Raw genomic sequence first — 8953 nt, forward strand, 5'->3', positions numbered from 1 at the left:
AATAGATCAATAACTATTGTACATGTAAATGGTCTAAATATACCAAATGAAAAGCAGAAACAGAAATTGACAGGGTGGATTAAATCAAAAATATGACCCAACTATACACAGTCTAAAAAACAAACAGACAAAAATACTTCAGATATAACTGTTAAAAGAAAAACCTTAGATAAATTAAATTTAACAGTTTAATTGAGCAAAAAAATGATTCACGGATAGGGGACCACTGAGGACTAGAAGTTTAGAAATAAAGAACAACTACAAAATATCCATAGCTATTATACTTAACAGTGAAAGACCAAGTGCTTGCACCTAAGCTCTAGAACAAGACAAGGATGTCCACTCTCACCACTGTCATTCAGCACAGTACTGGAAAATCCAGCCAGCACAATGAGGAATGAAAGGAAAGTAAAAGGCACATAGGATGGAATGAAAAACTTTCAATACTGGGAGATGACATAATAGTCTACATAGAAAGTTCTGAGAAATTTTCAAACAAACAAACAAACAAATCTAGAATAAGTAAGTTCAGCAAGGTCACAGGATAAAAGATCAATACACAAAAATAAATATGTATACATATGTACACATGTGTATATGTGTGTGTGTGAGAGAGAGAGAGTGCTCTATATATGCTTTAAAATATAAAGGTTGGTTCTAGAACACTAACGATGTTAAAATAATTAAATGGGGAGGCCATTAGACTGAGGTGGCTCCAATGCCCTGGGTTCCTACATAAACAAACCCCTGAAACCTAACTCAGACTCATTTCCTATATATGACTAATTTTTTAAAAACTAAACTTAAGCTCAGTCCACCACCAGCCAACTGGACATTATTAGTTATAGCACTTTGAACTTCCCACCTGCATAGTCCAAATAAGGCCATTGTTCAAATTTTAACTAATTAATTTATTTGCTCTGCTTCCACATTCACCCTTTTAGAGCTTTTCGTCTACCTCTGGGAAGTTCCAAACCACTCTAGTTTGGAGCTGCCCAATTCATGAATCACTGCTTAAATAAACTCCGAAATTTCAGTGCATCAAAGCTTATTTTTTAACAATGGAGATTGTCTTAAAATAGTGGAAATTCAGGTGATGAATTTTCTTTATAGAAAATCAGAACCAGGTCTCTCTCAGGTTGTCCCTGTGTCCTCTGGACAGTGGTGCCTGCAGTTGTCCAACATAGGACGGCAATACTCCCTGGACAGGAAGCACACTCTTCTATTAGGGCCACTTGAATGACACTGAACTTGACACTGAGAACTTGTCTCTGAGAAATGATGCATTTTATTGTCCCACAGCTGGGGCCATGCCAGAGGCATTCATGCTGCGCTTTCTAAATACCTCAAAGACAGGCTGGGGCTGCAGCCAAGTCAGGCAATGAGCTGGCTGGGTGCCAGTCTCCCTGGGGTGTTCCTGAAGCCTCTGGCTGAGTGCTCAGAACCAGGTGTCTCCTGTGGCCCAGAATAAGGGAGGCACAATGGCCTTCCCATCTGTGCACCATCAGAACCAGGGGTTATGCGGAGGCTGAGTAAAAGAGGGTAATGACATGGCAGCCGAGATCCAGTCCCCTTTAAACTTACAAGAAAATCCAAGTATCTTTCCGCAGGCCCCTGAGGTCCAGCCTCCACCCAGAGGCCTCCAGTGACACAATCTGTACATTACTTAAATTATGTGGTCAATCAAACATTTATGTATCAAACCAGGCTTAACAGAGTGCAAACATCCCACAGATAATCTATAGATTCTATTGGGAGGCTATAGTCAACCTAGCAAGCCAATTGGATGCAGGTGCACACATGGAACTGTCCTGGAAGGGAAATCAGGGTTTGAGATGCACAGTCAGGGGACTGGAGGTTTCTTCCCCAAAGCATGACCACCAGGAAATCAGAATCAGCCAGCCTCAGAATCAGGAACAAGATCATTGCATGGGAGGAGAAATAAGACAGTACCTGTAAGAGAAAGTCCAGCTCCAAATCTGAAACCTGAGTTCGTTTGGTTGTAAATCCCTTCAGGGGTGTGTGTGTGTGTGTGTGTGTGTGTGTTTGTGCCTGCATGTGTGTACTATATGGAAATATAATTTTTGTGACTCATGTTTTCACTCAATAGTAAATTTTGATCAACTTCCCTCATCCATACAAACTTAGCTCATCCTGCCTCAGCTGCCAGAACAATCAGGCGTTCACTGCAGGGCCAAGTAATTGGGGTTGGTGTTTCCTAGGTGTATTGTGCAGCTCTGTGCCAGCTGAGACAGTCTGTGCTTCTGCCCACTGGTGCTCAGAGCCTACAGGCACATATTCCTTTTCCCTGGCTTGCAGGCTGAGCCAAGTGAAGCTTGGGCAGGGTGTTAGTGTGGTCCTCCAAATCCTTCCCTCCAACCTGCTTCCTACCCTGGCCTTAGTGCTCCCAGCCCTGCTATTCCAAGCTGGGGTGGTTCACACTCTCTGGGGAAGCCCATCCATTTCTATCCCATCTCAGTGCTGAATCCTGGAAACCACTGGTTCCGATGCCATTGACTTCCTTTCATCAAAAATTTCCCTTATGTCTCAGACTATTTATGCCACCATTTTCCACTTTTCAACTCTTTTGCAGATTTTCAATTTGTTCCTTTCAAAGGTAAACACACATGGACTCAACATCAGGAAACTGGACAATGGGTGCTCTTAAGACAAGATGGGCAAACAGAACAGCTTGTTCTTGTTCGAAGACTCAAACCCAGGAGAGGCCATGATGTGACCCAAGAATCTTGAGAACTTTGGTAGCAGAGGGAGCAGAGGCGAGAGGTGAAAATACTCATTCCACAAGCATTCACAGAGTGCTCATTTGACACCAGGTCTCTATCAAGTGGCAAGAGACAAGATGAAGGGACCTCAAGTGCCAGAAGATGTAGGACTTGGCCCACATGGCGATTCTTCTGTGGGAGTTAGGGTCTTCTGGAACTGCATTCAGTGACCCTAGCCACATGACGATCATGCCCCTATTTGGGGCTGCAGGACCTCTGAGAGCAAGTGGCATGCTGGCCCAGTTTCACAGAGGAGAGGCAGCCACAGAGGGGAAGAGCTTGGCCAAAAGAAAGAGCTCAGACAAGGGTGAAATTCCCGTAAAACTCAATTTTTAAATAGAGTTATCAGATCAGACATCCAACCAGTAAGCAATTAGGAGGGAGGAGGTGTGTAAAGTAAGAAAGTGCTGTGCTCAGCACTTTTTGGATGGGTGAGAGTTATGGCTGTTGTTCTTTTAGTGCCTGGAAAGGGTTATTAATAGCTATGGGAAAGGGATTTTCCCATCTGTTCTTTCAAACACACACATGCATACTTTAACACTATCTTGTATTTTCAGATGCTTCCAAAATCTACAATCAATGAGTTACTTGTATGGAGAGGTTAAACACGCCAAGGTTTCACCAGCCATGAGCTTCACCAGTAGTGGGGAGAGGGGAGTCTGGAAAGCCGGGAGAGTATTCCTTGCTTCTCAGCCAGGCTCATCTTTGGGCTCTGCAGGGGCAGCCTTACTTTACAGTCAGTCTTGGGAGGAGTGTTCTCCAAGGGAGGGTAAGGATAGCCAGGTTTAAAGAGCAAGGAAGAGGAGACAAAAGGCAAGCCCAGAGGCAGGTGCCAGTGGCTGTTGTAGCAAGTCCCTTTGCCTCTTCTTCAGGCCACTTTCATTGCCACTTGTGTCAGCTCTGGAAGACCACAGGAGCTTCCAGGTGGTCCTAGCCCCAGACTCTAATTTTGCTTGAAATCCACTAATTCAGATTCTCCAGTGGCTGTGCCCTTCCTGGCATGGCCCGCCTCCTCTGCACTTTCCCCCTGGAGTAAATGTACAGGAATGGGAGAGCTAGTCAGAGAGGTGACCAGAAGGTCAGAGATTCACTTTTGTTTTCATCCAAATCATAGATGTGTAAAATCAGAACTTTCTCATTTAGGGCCCCACATCCACAGGTGCTTTCTTGGTGAAAAATAATCAATCTGGGAGATATTTTAGAATTCCAGAGTCATGATCTTTTCCACCCACACAAGATGAATTCTTGTCCTGCAAAAGATCAAAGGAAATCTGGTTATAAACAATGCCACTGCATGAACATGACTGGGAGGAAAAAATGGAGAAGAGGTGCTTTCACACCCAGGAGCTGCCTTGCATGTCTGTGGCATTTGCAGCAAGATTTACAACAGAATTACACCATTATTGATCCATTCATCTATATATTTTTCATTCAATAGCTATTTCTTGACCACACTGGACACAGAAGGCTAAGGAAAGGATCTAATTAATTCATTTAACAAACGTGTATTAGGCACCTACTATGTCCCAGGCTCCATGCCAGGGCTGGGGAGCAATGGTGAGAAAGACCTCTCTCCTCCCCTCACTGAGCCAGCATTCTGCCTGGGAAGACAGACAATGGGCCAGTCAACACATGACCAGGCAAGGTAGTAACAGGGCAATGAGGTAGATATGACCTGGGAGAGGCTACTTCAGAAAGTAGCATCTGAAGGTTAAGAAGGAAGCCATCCCACATAAGGACCCAGGACAAGGCTTTCATGCCTAGGGCGCCTAGGGGACAATGCAGAGCTCCCAGATTGGAGAGGCCTGTGCCCACCAGAGGGGGCCTGGCTGGGGATCCAGCAGGGGAAATGTGCTCAGCCTGAGGCTCGGAAGCAGGAGTGACAGGTGTGTGGAGAATGGCAGGCGTGGGGAGCTACTGTAGGTGCCGTGAGTGGTGTTCTAGGCCCTTGAACAGGGAGATGGATGGAATTACTTCTTGGAGGATCATGCTGCTGTTATGCAATGAGTAAAGTGAGAAAGTGAAAGCAAGCAGAGCGAGCACTGCAGAGGCCATGGAGGAGGGGAGGTGAGGAGGAAGTATCACTGTGACACAGCCATGGCAGTAAGAACAGCCATGCATGGTGGAGTATGAGGTGTGTTTGGATCTGTCTGTGAACTCTTCATGGAAAGGGAGTGAAAGAGATTTGAGCCAATTGCTTAGGTTATTGGATTGAGCAAGTAAAGGATGGTGGTGACCCTTTCTGAGACGAGGATACCAGAAGAATCAGGCTGGAAGGCGGGGAAGGAGGGATGTCAGTCCCTGCCCTGCCAGAGGTCAGGTTCTGTGGACGACACAGTTGTGGAATGTGAGTCAGGTGCCAGATGGCCTTGGTGCTGAGTGTGAATTGATAGGAGCCTATGGAGGGACCACAGTTTATTTCCTTCCTCCCGCTCTGGTTCATTTGGACCCCACTGAAGACCGGGTGGAGGTTTCTGCAGCCGACATCAATAAAGTGGTGACAGAGAACACCAATTGCAATCCAAAATCCTACTGCTGAGGATTCATCACGGGCTTATTCATATGGCCAAAGAGAAACTGCAGGAGCAAAGGCTGTGTGCCTGGAGAATTCATGCATTTCCCATTACTTTCCAGCGGGGAGTGGAGGACACATATACAGACCTCCCCCAAGTTAGTCAAGTAAGAGACCCAGCAGCAGTATAAAAACTCATGACAAGAAGGGGGATTGGAAAGAAAGGTAACTGTTTTCCAGGAGAAGGTGGGGCTGTCCATGCCAATCCTGGAAGATGTGGCTACAGACTCAGAAATAATGATGCTTCTAAGTTCCCACAGTCGGTATGTGAACCCAGCTGAGGATCAGAAGGACTCCGTATGGTGAATGCACCACCATGTTTTGCAGAAAGCATAGTGTTTCCAAGGAAATCTCAGGAAAATTACAAAGTCTATAACTTTAGCAACAGTTGGACCTTCATTTGCTGGGGCAAAGGAAAAAATTGTAAATATTATCTGTCACTAACATGGGTTTACTACACTTCTTCCACCTCCAAAGGCACTTTGCCTTGAATTCTTACCAAAAACCCATGTCCTGGTAATACAGCAGCCTTACGCTTCCCTACACATGGCACTCCTGGGAGACTCAACCTGCAACTCCATTGTGTGAGAGTGGGGTGTGCTTGAAGTCTTTCATCAAGAAAAAAATGCAGATTGGTATCCATCTGGTCACATGAAACTGTTTTGTGTCCAAAATGTTAACAATAAAGTTCACTTCTTTGTAAACAACGATTTTATAAAATTGCAAGTAAGTTGTCTTTGCAAAAAATTAATTGTGGATTATCACTTGGACTCCAGTCACAAAAGGTGACTGTCTATGTTCCAGGGAGTAAGGGTGTACTTTCATTTGTTGTATTATACTCGTACCCCAACTTTTTTGGACCTCATGCAGCTTTAGCCAACAGCAGTTTCTCTAAGCCGATGAGGTTACAACACTGTGGAATGAAAAAGCCACTGCTGGCTTGTAATAGTGAGAACAGATGTTGACAAGACAAGAACTTCCTGCTATGGGGAACAAAGGCTGCATTGCACTGCAACAAATGGAGAAAGTGCTGTCATTTGTTCAATTACCAAAACGTAGCCCCATTTATGATATAATTTGGAATTCTGGTTCTACTGAGTTTTATGCTATTTATGGTTTTATGCCTGCCAAAGCTATGATTTTCAACTTGAAATGTGATCTTGCATTTGACCTTGGAACTGGTGCTCTGAGGCAGCCTATTTGGCCCTTATGGCCATATGTTAATACTAACTGGATTTGGAAATCTGAGGAACAAACATGAGTGTGGGATATTAAAAGCTACAAACTTATTTCCAAACAAGTAGCCTCTGATCATACATATTTTGCTAGGTACCTAGATGGGAGCACCTTTTACTATCACACATGCTCCCAGGTTGTGTGTTAATAATGGATACAAGTTTGACATTATACCAGCTCTATCCTGCATGAGTAAGATGTGTCACCAAATGTAGAAATACGGCAGGTTTCTTGGCAGCCATTTCTGGATGAACTATTTCCAGCAAAAGCAGTAACTTATCAAGCAGTTCCAAGTGAAATACCCAACTAGGAACCTAAATTTGCAATGACTGGTAGACTCCCAGCTTTAAGAAATAAACTAATCACCAATTCTAAGCTGCATGAAGAGAAATCACCCCAGAATAAGAAATCACAACCAGGAAATGATAAACCATTATCAAAAGCAGCCTTGAAAAATCAAAGGAAATATAAAGCCAAGAAAGCTACAAAGCAGGAAGTAAGAAGTGACAAGAGTCCAGATTTGACACCTACCCCTGTCCCACAGAGCACACCCTGAAATACAGTCTCAGTTAACATCTGGAAACCCTGAGATAGACGAAAAATTCAAGAAACTAAAAAGTCAAAAGCAGCTGAACCTTGAAAGAACACAGTAACTGAAACACAGCTAGAAAAACAATGAGTTAGAAAAATAAAAGATACTTCCCTTCTTCAAGAGCTGGAAGATTTGAAAATGGTTACTTAAAGATTCAGAGAGCAGATTTATTAATATAAATCCATAGAAACACATCTGGGTTAAATCCAGGAGAGCACCCTGAATATCCATGTACCCACACTTAATGCTCAAACATTATATTAACCATTTACCTAAGCTTTTGCACATTTGGGAAATTATGTATTAATGACCACTAAGTTAACACCTTCCAATGCAAGTTATAGAAAATACACATATGAATTTCTTAGGTAAGTTTGATAGACTAAAAGACAAATATCAATAACGTTCAGTAGAGACCAGTATTTACCATATAAATGAATATGGGTATTTTAAACTAAAACAAATAAATGTAACTCATTAGATTGTAATCCAAAAGAAGTCGATGAAAACAAGGCGAACAAAAGTTTGTTTCTGTAACTTTAGAATGAATATTTGTTCCTTTCTCTTCAACATATATTCACTCACTGATATGCTTTAGATGTTCATCGCTTCCAAATCGCATGTCAAAATGTGATCCCCAGTGTTGGAGGTGAGGCCTAATGGAAGGTGTTTGGGTCACAGGGGCAGATCCCTCATGAATGGCTTGGTGCTGTTCTCATGAGAGTGAGTGAGTTCTCACAAGATCTGGTTGTTTCCACTGTGAGTGGAAGCTTCTGAGGCCTCACCAGAAGCAGATGTCAGCACTGCACTTCTTGTACTATCTTCAGAATCATAAGCCAATTAAAAGTGTGTGGCACCTCCCCCTGCCCTCTTGCTCCCACTGTCACCATGTGACATGCGTGCTCCCCCATTCACCTTCCACCATGATTGTAAGCTTCCTGAGGCCCTCACCAAAAGCAGATGCCAGCACCACACTTCCTGTACTCTCTGTAGAACTATGAGCCAATTAAACTTCTTCTTTTCTTTATAAATTGCTCAGCCTCAGGTATTTCTTTATAGCAATGCAAAAATGGCCTAATACAGAAAATTGGTACTGGGGAGTAGGGCACTGCTATAAAGGTACCTGAAAATGCAGAAGCAACTTTAGAACTAGGTAACCAACAGAGGTGGGAAGAGTTTGGAGGGCTCAGAGGAAGACAGGAAGATAAGGGAAAGTTTGGAACTTCTTAGAGACTAATTAAATGGTTGCGACCAAAATACTGATAGAAATATGGATAGTGAGGGCTAGGCTGATAAGGTATCAAATGGAAATGAGGAATTTATTGGGAACTGGAGCAAAGGTCACCCATGTTACACTCTCTCAAATAATTTGGTTGCATTGTGTTCACGTCCTAAGGATCTATAGAAGCCTGATCTTAAGAGTGATGACTTAGGGTATTTGGCAGAAGAAATTTCTAAGCAGCAAAGTGTTCAAGAAGTGACCTGGCTGCTTCCAACAACCTATAATCAGATAAGGGAGCAAAGGAATGACTTGAAGTTGGAACTTATGTTTAAGAGGGAAGCAGAGCATAAGAGTTTAGAAAATTTGCAGCCTGGCCATGTAGGAGAGAATTTAACCAGGCTGCAGAGAAACCACTTGCTAGAGAGAGTAGCATGACTACAACAGAGCCAAGTGCTAATATCCAAGACAATGGGGAAAAGACCTCAAAGGCATTTCAGAGATCTCGAAGGCAGTACTTCCCAATACAGGCCCAGAAGCCTAGGAGGAAA

General features: G+C 43.4%; 1 pseudogene; it reads left to right on the forward strand.

The window, feature by feature from the left end:
* Positions 1–5009: 5009 nt before the first annotated feature.
* LOC105738994 lies at positions 5010–7147 on the forward strand (annotated as a pseudogene).
* The last annotated feature ends 1806 nt before the right edge of the window (positions 7148–8953 follow it).

The sequence above is a fragment of the Nomascus leucogenys genome, chromosome 18, assembly GCF_006542625.1.
Source record: "Nomascus leucogenys isolate Asia chromosome 18, Asia_NLE_v1, whole genome shotgun sequence".
NCBI classification, from domain to species: domain Eukaryota; kingdom Metazoa; phylum Chordata; class Mammalia; order Primates; family Hylobatidae; genus Nomascus; species Nomascus leucogenys.